Source organism: Nicotiana tomentosiformis, chromosome 7 (genome assembly GCF_000390325.3).
Source record: "Nicotiana tomentosiformis chromosome 7, ASM39032v3, whole genome shotgun sequence".
NCBI lineage: Eukaryota > Viridiplantae > Streptophyta > Magnoliopsida > Solanales > Solanaceae > Nicotiana > Nicotiana tomentosiformis.
In genome coordinates, this window is record NC_090818.1 from 21,681,376 (window position 1) to 21,698,750 (window position 17,375).

General features: G+C 34.5%; 2 long non-coding RNA genes across 2 annotated transcripts; one reads left to right on the plus strand and one right to left on the minus strand.

Annotated features, from left to right (window-relative positions):
* The first annotated feature begins 8,065 nt into the window (after positions 1-8,065).
* LOC138895114 (uncharacterized) lies at positions 8,066-8,771 on the plus strand. Its single transcript, XR_011409314.1, has 2 exons — positions 8,066-8,270; positions 8,370-8,771. It is a non-coding gene; the product is annotated as an uncharacterized lncRNA (long non-coding RNA).
* Positions 8,772-12,098: 3,327 nt separating this feature from the next.
* On the minus strand, positions 12,099-13,154 carry LOC104114465 (uncharacterized). Its single transcript, XR_001972891.3, has 3 exons — positions 12,949-13,154; positions 12,564-12,615; positions 12,099-12,460 (listed from the first exon to the last, which is right to left on the minus strand). It is a non-coding gene; the product is annotated as an uncharacterized lncRNA (long non-coding RNA).
* Positions 13,155-17,375: the final 4,221 nt, after the last annotated feature.

Genomic DNA, 17,375 nt, shown 5'->3' on the forward strand with positions numbered 1-17,375 from the left:
TCCAAAAGAGGGTGGTCGAAGAAAATAACACAGGCTCAAAAGGGATAACAAAAGGTATAAAGTGTTTGGGTAGCAGAAAAAGGGCCTCCTAGCCTTGAGAATGCCAATCATGGTATCCTTTCATGATCACAACATTGATGGCTTTCTGGGTCTTTTTCAGTGTAAAATTGTATGAGCAATACTTTCCTCGCAGTGAATGACCCTTTCAATTTGGGTGACTTTTTTTTGGATTTTGTCTTGATGTAGAAGATGCATTTTGCCACTAACTGATCCATTTCAAGTTGTCTGGAATACACCTTTTGAAAAATACTTTTTATCTCTTGGTGCTAAACAGACTTCGACCTGTCCGATCATCCTTAAGCCCGATTTTCTCAAATGATTCAAAAGGTAGAGATCCTTAACTTCCATGAGCACGACTGCTTTGGTTCCATGTAAACTGGCTCATGCTTATCTTCTAAATGTTTCATGTCTTTATTTATCTTCAAAAGTGTCTCTTTCTAACTTATCCAATTCAAGACTAAATCAGTTTTCTAAGATCTGGCCAAAACTTTCGCATGCATGTCATGTCACTAGAACTAGCATGAAAAGAATTACGTACAAAATGGACACAAAATGACTGACTGTTTTTTATTGAATAAAGGATAGCAGGGTCTGGTAACACAAAAAGAAGAAGAAAAGACGACAAAATAAGCTACCATGACTAAAAGAGGAGTGACTTTTCAGTTACTAAGCGACATCTTAGCCACAAATTTGCGCATCAGCACTACTACGACATTTAACCCTTTTATTCCTTTTGAATCAGCACTCAAATTTTGACTTTTTGATCAAAACATTCCCAATATTGACTATCGGATTTCAGTACTGACGGCATGAAAAATTTCAAAGTAACTTTTTTTTTTCAAAGGACTTGGAAGAATTCTCATGTCTCCCCATCATCAAATCATCCCAAGCAGGCCATGTCCTATTGCTCAAATCTAGTAAAGTCAATCCCATATTTGTCTCCATTTTTTTTTCACCGCCAACTTACCTATTTGCCTTTTCGTGACCTTGGATCAATAACAGTGGTGCTTGTTCCATTGGTTGAGAAGAAGCTTTTATTTCCGAAGGATTTTGGATTGTTTTTGTGACTCGCCATTGCAAACCAACAAACCGACCACCTTAAACCAGGTTTTATTTCAAAACAACAAGCATGTTAGAATAAACACTCTCTTTCTTTTTTCCTTTTCTCTCTTTTCTCTTTTTTTTTCTTTCCTTTCTCTTTTTTTTTTTTTCATTCGATCGAACTTGATGTGGGTTGCCTACGTATCATGTGGGAACATGAATCAGATCTTGTGTAGTTCGGAAAGATCAAGAATAAAGGAAATAAACTAACTCTCTTTTTTGTTTCTAATTTCCGAAAGAAAGCAAGAAAATATTTTTGGATTTCGATTTATTTTTTATTTTATTTTTTGAAAAAGAAAGACTTCTAAAGAAGAAAGAAAATATTTTTTTTGAATTTCGATTTTTTTTTTTGAAATTTTGAAAGAAAAACTTCTAAATAAGAAAGGAAATATTTTTGGATTTATGGACTTTTATTTTGAATTTATGAAAGAAATACTTCTAAAAAAAAAAAAGAAAATATTTTTGAATCTTGAATTTTCTTTTCAATTTTCGAAAGAAGAATGAAAATATTTTTGGATTTTGAGAAGAAATTAAAAAGAAAATATTTTGTATTTTGTTTAAAAATTGGAGTCTAAAAGAAAGACTTTCTAAAGAAGAAAGTAAAGGAAAATATTGTGGGTCGGAACCGATGAGGTTTGCCTACGTATCTCACATCCGGTGAGAATCAGACCCGCGTAGTTCTGCCATTTTGATGCACAGAAAAATATGATTTGTTTCGAAATGATTTTCTCTTTTTATTCTTGAAATTTTGACAGAGTAACGGGATTTTATTTTTGAATACCGGGATTGTCAAAACCAGGCGTTTTTCTATCCTACCTCACTCTTTGATTTTTCTCTTCTATTTTTTTGATTTTTTTTCTAACTCAAGAAGCCGGTCAACATACAAGCCAAGCAAATTAATGCACAAGTAGCACGTAAAGAATGCATCAGGATGGTCCTTTAATTTTGGGTACACCTATCCTAAACGGACCCAACCCCTGTGTTGAGTACCCTAAGTCAAATGCACGTGATACAAGCAAACGTACCTAATAGGGATCCAGCATGAGGCTGTGTTATTCTAAGTTTAAATCTTGGGTGTATTGTTCTGGACCTGGCTTACCCGAGCGGACAACTCGAGCCGAGGGGGGGCAGCGTACCGGGAATACAAAAGCTTCACCGGCTTTACAACTTGTCCAAACCTTATTCTAAAATTAGGATATGACTCTAACAGAAAAGAAGCCACGCAAAGCGCACGCTTCCCAGAAAATTTAGAAGACTCAGAGAGAAGAAAGATTTTCATAACAGTTTATATACAGTTCATAACAATATCAAAGCGGTAAAGAGAGACAATTAGCACATTAGGCTCAAACAAGTAATATCAGACAATCATGAAAGCCAAGCATAACAGTTATCTAAGCTCGAATTCTGAACCTTGAACTAGAGATTTTGGGTTCTTGTCCTCAGCAGAGTCGCCAGAGCTGTCACACCTTTTTTTTTCCAAGAGGGATAGGGATAAGGGAGTTTTTCCAATTAAAGTGACATTAATCGAAATAAGATTATTTATTAAATTCAGAGTCGCCACTTGGAATAAGTTATGGTGTCCCAAGTCACCAGTTTATTTTAAATCCTAAATCGAGGAAATTTGACTCTATTTATGGTCTGCGAACACAGAAAATCGGGTAAGAAATTTTGCTAGCCCGGGAGAAGGTGTGAGGCACTCTCGAGTTCCGTGGTTTTAGCACGGTCGCTCAACTATTAATAATTGGCCTAATTATCTGATTTAATACATGTTTTAAAACCTAGTGTGCATTTTTATCTTCTCAACCGCTTTTAATATTTATGAAATTTATTTGAACAAGTCACGATATCGCGCACTCACTATTTTGGTACACGTTACAAACCGCGCTACATGAAATGCACCCACGATTTATGACATATGTATTTTTATTATTATTTGAAGTTGTGGTCGAGTCACGTGAAACGCACACTCGAATTGGGTTTACGTATCATGACTATGCCACGAAAACTGTACCCATAGTCACGATGATTTATTAATTGTGTCTAAAGCAAGCTACGATGTTTGTGATTCTGTAAAGCGATTTACAACAATCGGTACTCAATCTCTAATTTTCCAAACTAATTAAGCTCTAAATAAAGCCAAATCCTATGAAACGAAGAGTAACCAAATTGAGAGCAGATTCGTGATTTTAAAAGTCTAAAGATGCCGTGATTTTAAACAAGAACAAGTACACAACACATAGAGTAATCAACATTATCACATTTAATTCAAACTCAATCATGATCTAACACAAAATCATATATAAAATAAAGATTTAGAGCTTAAGAGAAAGGAAATGGACCTCTAAATAGATACGCTGACTGTTTTAAAACTTGACAATGCACAGGACCACGATCGGACCTCGACGGGCGAAAGACTGACCGAACCTCGCCGAAAAATACTTGAATCTTGCGGACGAACTCGAACTCTACTCGACCCGGAGAAAACCGAAACTCAAAGAGCTGACCGGAACTTTAAGAAAGAATCAGCTTAGAGAAGCTTTATCAATCAACTTGGAAAAGAGAAAGAATCTGAAAAGTCTTCAATTGGTAGTGTATTATAGTACTGGCTATCTCAATTCTCGTGCTTTGAGCCTAGAGAATTACTACTGTTTCGTGACCTCCATTTTCTGCTATTCTAATTTCCGAATTCTCTTAGTCTCCTCTGTTCTATTTCACTTTATCCGTTCCTTTTTCTTTCACTCTTTGCCTTCCTTTTGTTTTTGTGCAGGTTGCGGCTGTTTGAGTCTTTTGTGTCTGAAGTGGGGAATTAGCTTAGGGTTTTTGGGTGTTAATTTAGTTTTTATATGGTAGTGGGGAGTGAGTATTGGCCTTTGGATGAAAGTAGATCAATGGCTATGATTAAGGGAGGGGTTTGATGGGTGAGAAAAGGGTTTGGGCTAAAAGGGATTGGGATGAATAGACATTTGTCTTGTTGGGCCACCAAAATACGAAAATGAACACCCAACTGGTCCAAATTCAATTCTTACTCATTGAGCAAAAAATACAAGTAAAAATACTAATACTATCAAAATATACTAATTAATATAAAACTATTTTTTGGTATTTTTAAATAATAATAAAAATAATATCCTTCTAAAAATACCTAATACCTAAATTAAATAGAGAAAATGAAACTATTTTTGTATTTTTTTCAATTTTTGTGCTTTAAAAAATAGAATTAAAATTAATAATAAAGTGAAATCCTATAGAAATGAACTCAAATAAATATTCTAAAAAAATACTAGAACTATTAAAGGTAATTCTAATGTGTGGGTCAAAAATTACGTACTTATATTGATCTAAAACAATCTATAGATATTTGTGTGGCAATAAATTATCTCATTACGGGTAAAGCAAAAATTTTAAAGTTATATCTTTTCCAAATTGAGAAAATAGTCATTCTTTTTTAGACAGAATAAAAATAAAATAAGTCCATTTTTATTGAAACAGATGGAATATAAATTAATAAAGATATTATACAATACTCCATCCGGTCCACAATTAGTGATTTTTTTGGCCTTTTTTGTGGTCCAAATAAAGTGATTTTCCAAATTTCAAGAATAAATTAATTATTTTTTCCTACATTGCCCTTGGAATAAATAGTGTTGGAGTATGTGTTAGGAGTGTTTATGTGAAGAGATAGTAAAAGTTAATATGGTCAATTTCATTGCTAATTAATATTAAAAGGTGGATTGAAAACAGCCAAAAATTATTTATTGTGGACCGGAGGGAGTTAAAAGAGGTTTAGTGCAATATAATGTTTACTCCGATGGAAAATTAAAGCATAATAATTCTTGAAGCTTGATGCGTGTTAAGGACAACAATGTAGGTGTATACTCTAGATTTCAAATAATAAAGAACAATAAGAGAAGAAAACCCAGCAGTTAATAGAAGAAAAGACAATTTTTCCATATTCCATGTATTTCTCAAAATTCAATAATTTGAATTTATAGGTCGCGTATATTTCGAGCTCAGGGGGCAAAAACCATGACTTTTGCCTTTTGACTAATTTCTTGTAAGCATAAGTGCAGTAGCTTTACTACCTAGTTCGATAAAGGATAAAGCATCATAAAGCGATGGAAAAAGTTATCTTTAAGGCTTGTTTGGATGGTTGTTATGAATCATTTCTTAATATATTGTATTGTATTGTTTTGATTTATATAATATTTGAATAAATTGTATATTTTGTCGCCGTTTTATGATATCATATATTGTTATATATACCAACAATATGAATAATAAATTTAAATATTATCAAGGGAAAAAAGATACAAGATAGAATTATTATATAAGAAGGTAGAGTAAAGGATAAAATAAGGACAAGATGAGAGAGAAAAATAAGGTAACAACGCGACTACACCAAAATAGTTGTTACATAAAGTGACACTTTTCGTCTTTACGTAACGACGGATTTAACAATACGATATAATAAAATTTAAGTAACAATCTAAACAAACTTTATATTTAAAATAATAATACAATACAATACAGTAGGTAGCAATCATCCAAACAAACCGTAAGTAAATAAGGGACTCTTCCTTGAAATATTATTCACACCCTTCAAACGAACCCCAAACTCCAAAGGATGGATTAAATGCCTCAAGTGTTTTGGCTGAAACATTAGCCAACAATTTTTAGAGCTAAATTAAAGTGAAACAAAATGTAGCCCCCATTTCTTTAAGATTGCTGACCGTAAATATACATGCTCATAGATAAATGTGGATGTATTTTTAAAAAATGATTATAGCAAAAAGTTTGTTCAATAACAAAATCAATGTAGGCAGGAATCAACTAAATCTTGATTCTTTCGGCATATTAGAACACGACTTTAATGGAAGACCAAGAAACTAGGTGGCTATGACTTTTTGAATTATATTAATGAACATGGAATAATTTCTCAGTGAAGTGATTTTAAGTTATGCAATTTTTCTCTCATATGATAATTCTTAGTTCTTACTTAGGTCTTTGTGTAGTCTCTCTTGGGTTTTGTTTGTTCCCTTTTTGCTGCATTATCAATGTAAAATCAACCCTTCTTAATTATTCGTTAAAAAAACAGAGAAGAGGGAAATGTTGAAAGAGAAAATTGACCTCAAGAATAGAAGGCATTTTTAGGAAAGATTATTCACTGTATAAGAAGGCAGATTTAGGAATCAAAGTAAGGTCCTATATATTATGATTTTGATGGGGCACTGCAACAGACCAGTATTACTAGAGATATTTTCCGCTTTAAGTCCAGACATGCATGATTTTAAACGCATTAATAGGGTTTAAAACTTGCATCCTTATATACCCAACATCTCTCCAGGTCTTCGTTGAGGTTTGCCTCCCCCGCCAACGCATAGTGACTCTGATACCATGTGTAAAAGCCCAGTTAACTAGTGATATTGTCTGCTTTAGGCCCAGACCCGCACGACTTCCAGAACGCGTCTTTAGGGTCTAAGGCTTGCCTTCCTTATATACCCAGTATTTTTTTCATATTTTGTTGACGTGGGATTCGCCTGAGGTGTCTTTAAGAAAGAACGAAAGAAATAATTTTTGAAACTTGTGGACCAAAATAAGAGGGTGTTTGGCTAAGCTTATAAGCTGGTCAAACTGGCTTATAAGCACCTTTTGGCTTATCTACGCGTTAGGTAAACACTCAAAGTGCTTATAAACCAAGTGCTTATAAGCTAAAATCAGCCATAAGTCATAAGCCGGTCACCCCCAACTTATGGCTTTTCAACTTATAAGCACTTTTAGTTTGACCAACACTTTTACTAGTTTATCCTTAATAATATTTTTTAATTCACAAAATACTTTTCCCAAAATAAATTTCTTAACTTTCTCTTCGTTCCATATTCGTTATTAATTCTTTTCTTTACAAAGAAATTTTTAATTTATAATCTTTTGAAAAAAGATTCAAGGGTATTTTAGTCATTTTAACAAAAGAATAGTTTATCAGCATTTTTTAATCAAACACATCAACTGCTTATTATCAGTTTCAGCAGTTCTATCCAAACACGTAAATGCTTATTTTAAAAATCAGTTTCAGCATTTAAAAAAACTTTTCAGCACTACAAGCTTATTAGCTATTTACAATCAGCTAATCCAAACGGGCTCTTAGAGCCATAAATAATGTGTGACTATAAGTCATCTATTTAGGGTAAAATGGAAGCTTAAAGTTAAGTATTTCCAAGTATAAAAATGTATTCTTCTTTTTGAGACAAATTAAAAGAAGAATGCACCATATAAATTGAGATAGATGTAGTAAATATTAAGAAGCTTTTGCTCATTGGCACTAATTGACCATCTTAAATTCACATAATATTAGTGTCTTCATTTCACATGCCACTATATTTGATAAGGTACAAACTATAATACGTCCAATGTATAAACTAAAAACTGTGATAAACAAAAAAGATTATTACCTATAATCGGCAGACCAAGGGTGATTCATTGGGTGAAAGAGTCAATTGTTATATCCTTTAAATAATTAAGTTTTAATTTAACCTCACTCTTCTTGAACGTGTGTTAGCTTCCAAGCATATAACTTAATTTGAACAGGTATAATCGGCAAAATCACCATACTTCGTGAATGCTGAGAAGGAAAGTACAAAAGAAAAAAACATGTCCAGTATATTAACGCATAACATAAATTCCACACTTTTATCCAACGAAATGAGAATCTTATTTGCAGAGAGGCGGAGCGAGGATTTGAATTTTATATTTTCTAAATTCTAGGATAGTGACATCAGTTATTACTAACTAGGTTATGAATTTAATTTTTATACGTATATAGTGAACTGCTTAATACAAATATAAAGCTTCTAAAATTATTGGATTGGCCGAAGATATGAGTATCCTTCTAGCTCCACACATGCTTATTCGTTCTTGTACGATTATAAAAACACAACTATAAATACACAATCAAATAGAGCATTATTAGTCACTCAAGAATTCTAAAGCAAGTTAGGATTCACCGTACAAGTTTGTTGATTCAATCATGGTTAAGGCAAACAACTATGCCATCAAATCCTTAGTTTTAGTCCTCTCTTTTCTTCTCATTCTGACTTCATACCAGGGACTTGCAGGTACAGTTTTAGCTTAATTCTCATTTGTTTCATAAATTCTTTTGCTTATCTCTGAACTTACGTTCTATTTTTCTATGCATATGTTACATTTTTGTCTAGAGTTTTTCAAGGGAACAAATATTGAAAATCCTGAATGTCACAACCTATATGCAGCACAAGTTGGCGACACTTGTCAAAGTCTTGTCGAGTTTTTCAATCTGAAAGCTGAAGACTTTAGTACTATTAATCCAAACCTTAACTGTGACAAGATTTTTGTGGGTCAATGGCTCTGTACAAATGGAACCGTATCTAATTGAATCCTATTCATGATCATCAATATTATGCTTATTAAGTACTATATGCATCTCTAGATTTAGATGCAAAATATCCTCGAATTATTAGCAAAATAAGTAATGTTTAATGCTATTTCTATCCTTCTTTACGCATTGTTAAACCAAGGTTTTATGCTGTAGCATGTGATGTTTCCACATTCATAATGAAAACTATATCCCTTGTTTCGCTTCTTTGTTTTTCGAGGTTATGTTGGTTGTGATTTAATTATTATGTTCTTAAATCCCAGTTTCGAAGCAGCAATTGATATACGGAAGAACAATGTGAACTATCAGAATTGAAGAAATTGTTTTGCAACCAGGCACTTCAAAAAGAAATATAGCTAACAGTAATCATAATAAAATAATGATACATATGGAGATGTGTGGAAAAGGTGTAAGATCAATTTGATTACAGTCGTGAACAATCAACTAAAGAAGATAAATCATCTAAAGGATTCTTTTCTCACAACTCACCACTTATTTAACTTAAACAACAACAAAAAAAAACTACGCCGCGGCTAAAGTAAAATACTAAAAGCAAAACAAAATATGAATATTAGTTCCATTCTTGCTTTATTGGAACTCGATTTGACGGGTGTGCTGAATCCATGTGTCGGTGGTGGGCTTTCGCGATATTCATGATGAGATGGCCTAGATGGTGGAACTTTATTCTTTAAGAAACGCTCGTGTTGTAGTGGTGAATTTTTACTTCTTTCGTTATCATGCCTATCATGAGACGGCGACGGTGAAACATTACTCTTCAAGAAACGCCCGTGTAGTGGTAGATTTTTACTCCTTCCGTCATCATGTACGCCATGAGACGGCCTAGATGGTGGAACATTACTCTTCAGGTAATGCCCATGTTGTAGTGGTGGATTTTTATTCCTTCCGTCATCATGTCCACCATGAGACGGCCCAGACGGTGGAACAGTACTCTTCAAGAAACGCCCATGTAGTGATAGATTTTTACTCCTTTTGTCATCATGTCCACCATGAGACGGCCCAGATTGTGGAACATTACTCTTCAGGTAACGCCCATGTTGTAGTGGTGGATTTTTACTCCTTCCGTCATCATGTCCACCATGAGACGGCCCAGATGGTGGAATATTACTCTTCAAGAAACGCCCACGTTGTAGTGGTGGGTTTCTACTCCTTCCATCATCATGTCCACCATGAGATGGTCCGGATGGTGGAACATTACTCTTCAAGAAACGTCCACGCTGTAGTGGTGGGTTTCTACTCCTTCCATCAACATGTCCACTATGAGATGGTCCGGATGGTGGAACATTACCCTTCAAGAAACGCCCATGTAGTGGTGGGTTTCTACTCCTTCCATCATCATGTCCACTATGAGACGGTCCGGATGGTGGAACATTACTCTTCAAGAACCGCCCATGTTGTAGTGGTGGATTTTTACTCCTTCCGTCATCATGTCCACCGTGAGACGGCCCAGATGGTGGAACATTACTCTTCAAGAAACGCCCATGTTGTAGTGGTGGATTTTTACTCCTTCCATCATCATGTCCACCGTGAGACGGCCCAGATGGTGGAACATTACTTTTCAAGAAACGCCCATGTTGTAGTGGTGGATTTCTACTCCTTCCGTCATTATGTCCACCATGAGACGGCCCAAATGGTGGAACATTACTCTTCAAGAAATGCCCATGTTGTAGTGGTGGATTTTTACTCCTTTCGTCATCATGTCCACCATGAGACAGCACATATGGTAGAACATTACTCTTCAAGAAACGCCTTTCATCGCGAAGGACTTGCGGTCCATTTTTTGATTGTTGTAGCTGTGTAAGTTTATGCTCTTCTTTCATGATCATCATTCGATCAGTAATGGCAAAACTACTGGTTAAACCCTCCATAAGAAAAAGTAAAAGAACGATGTCACTCCATATTCTTGAGGTGAAGTTCTCAAATACAGACATGGGTTCTAATAGATGGGTAAAAAAGAGGATCTAAAACCTTTGCTTTTTGCCAATCAAGGTACCTCTTTATATAGGTTATGGTAAAAGGTAAGTCCCCTTAACTCAAGGATATATATATATATATATATATATATATATATATATATATATATATATATATATATATATATATATATATATATTATTTTTTTTTTATTTTTTTTTTTTTTACATAGAGAAGAAGTATAAGAATCAATACGGAAAGTTTACGTTATCATTCCTAATACTATATATATGGTAATAAAGTAGAACTGATGTAATAACCAAAAAACGTAAGACAAGATTCTTTCCTTCTTTTTTTTGGTACGACAAAAAAAAAACAAGGAAAGAATCTTGTAATACAGTTTTTCGTTCTTATACTTTCCATAAAGTCATAAACACTAGACTTAACCGATTAATGCTTTAGCTAATAGTTATAGGATTCTAAAAGAATGTATTGTATATAAGTACATGAACGAATATGGAAGCTTTATATAGAATCACGCAAATATCGTGGTAGTAAAAAAGCCTACTATATATAGTTATGGAAGATTCTTACCTTGTTACAATATATCATTTCATAAACGCATGATATTTACATTTTAATACCCTAACAATTATGAAGTAGCTGAAGACTGAAGAGGAAATAGCATGGTACGGCAGTAGTCACGCTCAGATTGGAGAAATTCACGTTTAACGGTTCTAGGATAAGAGTAACGATTTTATAATCACAACATTGATTGGTCAAAGACTCAAATATTCAAGTTTTTGAAATTCTTGACTTGTTCGAAAAGTTTGTATTGTTTCTTTTTCCCTCTTAAATCAAGATGGTATTTCATCTAATTTCATCGTGTATCATTAACGACCCCCGGTGATGGAGTGGTATGGTGGAGGACCAAAAAGAAAAAGAAAGAAAGAAGAAGCTAAGGGGAGGAAATGAGGGGGAAAAAGACATAAATGTTTTACCTATATCTCTAAACTAATTATCGTTCATTTTTTTTGTATTTGTCTCCTCCACCGTATAATAACGGGATGTTTCACGTCCTTCCAACTTGTACGAGAGTTTATAATGTAGATATTGGTGACAATTGCGATTAAGGGTGGGCATTCGGTATTTCAGTTCGGTATTCAGTTTATCAATTGTGTATACCAAATACCGTACCAAAGTATTTCGGTATGGTTCGGTATTTCTTCTTTTGGTTCGGTACGATTTTGGTACGGTTTCGGTTTAATATTCGCTAAATAAGCAACAATAACAAGTGACAATTCTCCTATGTTTCAATGTTGTCTAACTGTTCAGCCAAGAAATGAAGAAATACAATAAAATTGAACAGCCATTTCTTCAGGAAGAAGTAAATAGACTTATAGACATGATGCATTTTCTATTTTCTAATGCTGGCATTTGGAGCCAACTCACATTCTTGTGGCTTAATGCCTTAATCCCCTATTCAACAAACATGCGACAACAGGGACAGGCTGCAAATCAATTGCAGAACAAAGCAAATTTTAAAAGTTTGTAAAATATATGCAACAGTGGCAGCATTAACAGAATAACAGTAGCAGAATTAACACTTAACAGTAGTAGCATTAACAGTAGCAGTAACATAATTAACAGTAGCAGCAGATTCTAACAAGCAGCAGAATTAAACACATAATAGTGCAACAAAAACAACAAAAACAGAGAGCATCCCTCAATTCAAGTTCACACTAATAGTCTCGAATCAACTTAGTCTTAATTCTTAAATACGGATTTCAAGAAGACGCTCAAAACAATGCCTAATATGCTTCCTTAAACAATATGTGTCATCTCTCTTTGAATGGACATTATAGATTCGAGCACAATGTTTGCACTCTACTTTGCGAACTTCTCCGTTATCTTCTTTCACCTCAAAGTATTCCCAAATATGAGAGTGTACTTTAGGAGCACCTAAAAAAATAATATAAATTATAAGTTAGAATATTATTTTTTTGATGATAATAAAATAAAACTACAAAAGTATATCACCAAACAAATAGAGTATTAAACTTACCACTCATATTACAAGTTGCAACTATACATCAAAGTTCAAACTTCAAACAATGCTAGTAGACAGGGCACAAACAATTACTTTATTAGAAATAGAAACAGATCGCTGAAATCTTCTGAATGCAATTGATGATATTTTGCATTTACCTAATTTTTTTTCAAGGTAATCAAAGAAAAACTGGTAGAGAGCTGAAGAAAAATCTAATCTTTAACAGTTCCAGCACAAAAGAATATACATGTTCTTCATAAAATAAAAAACTACAAAAAAAAGGGATTAAAAAGTATAAATCTTTTTTTGTAAAGACAGTAAGACACATACCCAATAATCTAATAAAACCTTAAAAAGGAGAAAGCTTTCAAGTAAATTATGGAAGAAACTAGAAACATACCTTTGATTTTTTGAAGTCACAACAGCCGATCTTTTTAAAGTCACAACAGCCGGTCTTCGTTTGCCCGTTTTTGAATTTCTGAAACTATAACCCTAATTGAAAGCCTGAAGCTGAAACTATCGCCGAGACGCCGACGCCATTTGCCCTAATTGCCTTTCTGAGTTCTAATTTTCTAAATTCTAATTCCCTAATGAGTAATGCCTAATCCCTAATTGAATGAAAGACAAAGACTAGAGAGTGGGCTTGGGCTGGGGCGCTGGAGTGGGCAGTAGGCTGGGCATTAGATTCGAAAGTCTTTAAAAAGTGTTGGGCTGGGCAGTTTAGCTAACTATAGGTCCAACTTAAAAAAAATTTAAAAATTCGGTATTTCGGTATACCGAAATTTCAAGATCCTAATACCGAGGACCGTATCGTAATGTCAAAATATCGAAAATGTAATACCGAATTAGACCGAAACACCAAAAAAATTAAAATCGAAATACCGAATTAATTCGGTCCGGTTCGGAATTCGATTTTTCGGATTATATGCCTACCCCTACTTGCGACATTATTATCTAGTCTTTCGACCTGAGAAGAGAAGACTACAATTTTTTTAAGTGAAATTTATGTGGTATGTCCATTGAAAATACCATTTAACACCATATGCAATTAAAATATATTATGAAACTCCCCCTTTTCTAATCCAAACCTTAATTGCGACGATCTTTTTGTTGGTGAATTATCTATGTATCAATGGCACCTAATAATCTCCTAGAATCCAATTCATGATGGCCATTAATATGTGCTAATTAAGTTAAATGATATATCTCTAGTCTTAATTAGATGCAAAATCTCCTCCAGTACTGAGATTTACTACTATCTGTATTTCCCATTTACCCATGGTTAAACCAAGAAATTTCTTTGGTTATGTTGTACCAAGTGATTAGAGCCGTGAATATGGGCTTTGCCCGTTGGGCTAGCCCGGCTCAGCCTGTGATTTAGCAGGATTGGGCTAGAATTTTTGGGGGCCATTTAAAAACGAGGCTTTTAATCTCGGCTCGAGTAAGCCCGTGGCCCGTGAGGCTTGACTGAGGCTGGCTGGACTAGCCCGTGGGCCTAATAAAAATATATATTTAAAATATATAAAATATAAAGAGTATATGACACTAAAAATAACAAGAAGAATATCCCAAGCTTAAAGTTTATTAAGCTCATCATATTAAAAGATCAACGTCTTAAAGCGTTAATTGATTTTTAAAATTTAATTATTCTTAGTATTTAACTAATTAATATTTCATATGAATTGTAGATGTAGATAAAAGCGAAGATGTTAAGACAACCTTCTCACAAGCGTATTCAAATGTGTTTGATGAAGATGATGTGTTAGATATCCCATAAGCGTCATGGACGTTCTCTTGAATAGTTTGTTTTGAGTTTTGACTTTTACTGAATGAAATATAGTCTTGTCTTTTATTTTTTTAGTGTTTCTTGTTATATATTGGAACAGCATAAAAAGTTATTAAGTTTTGTGAAATTTTTTCAATAAGATTTTTTTAACTTTTAAATATTTATCTTTTTTTAGGTTAGAGCTTAAAGAAAAAATATAAAATTATATTTTAAAAAATGATAGGCCGGTCCGTAGGGGCCCGCAGCCCAGATAGGGCTGGGGTGGGTGATCACGTTTACAACACACCTCAATAAGCGATATGACACGGTCGTAATCAATAATAATAAACCAACTAGGAGTTGGGGTCAAATCCACTGGGAGTTATGATGGGAGCTAGGAGTATATATTTAAAGCAAACAAATGGGTTATCTAAGATTGCACTTTCACAACAAGGTTTTATTTTCTATTTCTACTGTTACTCTAATGAACGCAAGATAAAGAAAATAGATTATAAATAAATATTTTTGAGGTTTTTCCAATTGGATTACAGGCCTAGGCTGTGACCATAACCTAAATATTTGCCTAATGGGATAAAGACGTTAATACTTATTTTGTTGATTGGGGTGTCTTATAACTCTCAACTCTATGCTACCCACTCAATACCTCTCGATTAAAGAGTGATTTTTCCCAATTTGGCTTTCTCAAGTTCAAATAGGTATCAACCAAAACAGTTGATAAGAGCTCAAGTCGGGTTATTACTATCTCTAGTTTGAACCTTTTAATTAGGTTAATCAATCTCTTAATTAACCCAATTCCTTGTTAGCTAAGTTAGCCTAGACTAGGTCCATCTTTCTCAAGTAGAGACTAAGTCAAATAAGCATGAATCAATGTTTGCAACCATTAATTCTAAAATTGAAGTATTAACTAAGCTAAATAATCAACACCCAATCATAAACAAGCACTAAATTAGATACTCATAAGGTTTACATACTAGAGTTGGGTCACAAACCTAGTAAAAGTCTAGCTACTCATAATGAAAATTGCAGAAAATAGAGAAGAAAAGCTAATTAAACTCATAATGGAAGATTAAAATAATGAAATCTAATGTTAAAACACCAAAATAATGTAAAACTTCCTAAAATAGTAAAGAAAAACTGCTACAGCAGCTTCAGATGTTCCAACTTGACCAAATTTTGTAAAACTCGTCTATTTATATAGGGCTGAAAATTACGAACAAAAATGTCCCTCGGGAGGTTATGCGGCTACACAATTTTATGTGCGGTCCGTAGATTTCTTCAGCTGACAGGAAGTGGAGTTCTGCGGCGGCACATTTCTGAACTACGACCGCAAGGCAATCTTCTACGGCCGCACATTTTTGGACTGCGGCCTCACAATTCTTATACGGTCCGCAATTCACAAAGGCTCCTGGACTGTATTTTTGCATACTCTCTGATATTTGACTCTTAGCCCACTTCTGCGGCCACACAATTCATATGCGATCCACACATTGCTGAAAGTTCTGTTAGATTTTTCTTCTTGGTTTGCGGTCGTAGATGGAATTTTGCGGTCCGCAATTTCTTTTGCGGCCGCAGAACTGCGGATCGCACATTTGTGCTTCTGCGCCCTTTATTGTATTGTGCTTCGGAACACACTTTTTTGAGTCAGATTTCATCTCGGGAGACCAAACTTCCAACATTCCTGTATTTTTGCACAATTTCATTAGTTTCGGGTACACAATTCAATACATTAGGACTAAAACAAAAGCTAAAAGGTGCTAATAAGCAGTCAAAATTCCCACTTATCAACTCCCTTAAACCTAAGTCTTTGTTTGTCCTCAAGCAAATAAATTAGTTCCCACCACCAAAAGTTAAGGTTCATTTCAGCGAGTCAAAGATGAGCCATCCACATATCAGTTGGGATCAACAATTACCCACACTACTTATGTATTATCAATAAGGCGACAAGTTAAACATTCATGGACATATAGTTCTAATGTGACATTTGAGCTTCAAGAATTGATTTTACTCATCAAGGACTCTTGCTATGTCATGTAGGTCACGGTGGACTCCAAACTCTTCCTCCTCTACTTTCCATTTGCCAGGCTAACTTAAGAAATTTAGCACTCGATCCAAAGATTTATGAAAGGTTCACTCATCTCTCTCAAGAGAATGCCACAAGTACGGCTTAAGTACCATAAGCTTGCCCCTCATGTAGATCACCACTAATGTAAGCTCACTCAGCTTGAAATCAAGTATGACTTCTTTCGGGATGTAATGAAGGCTTTTGGATTAGGGTCGGATACAATATGGGTGAGTGGTTACACCTTTCCCTAAGCACTCCATATTTCATTTCTCGGCTCATATTTTGCCAATTCTTAGAGGCACTTTCTTTTTATTGAAGACTAGAGAGACTTAACATCACTCTTTCTTGATCATTTTTTTTTCTGCCTTTTTGATTTCTCCATGTTTAGGATCATTACCTATTTTTGAATCCATTCAACCCTTCCACTTATTCACTTTTTGTATTTTTCTTTTTGTTCTTTTCTTTTATTGCCTTTTCCTCTCATAGAGATCATTTCTTTTTTCTTTTTGTTCCTTGATACCTTTTTCAAGTTCCTCGTCTCTCCCCCAGGCTTGCGTTTTAAGCCATTGGTTTCACGAGAGTGTTAAGGAAAGCTCGGGTGACAAGAGACGATCACGACCAAATGGGTAAGGCTTGTAACATGGTTATCAAATGAGAAAGGCTAGAGGCTCAAAGGGGTTGACTGGGGATAATGAAATTGGTTGGCAATAGAAAACTCAAACGGGCCAAGGAGAGCCTACAATCACTTGTCAAACCAAGCAAAACTTAGGATTTTGCCTTGAAACACATTCGGGGCAAGCTCAGACCCTTCGCACGGATACTTGGACTAGTGACAATTTATCTCACCCCTCACGCAACCAAATTGTTAAAGAGGACATAGTCGAGGGCCCATAATGATCACATTCAAGTTTAAAGATCACTATGGTCCAATTAAACCACTCGATGATTGCCAAAGTCAACACAATAGTCACAAAGTCAC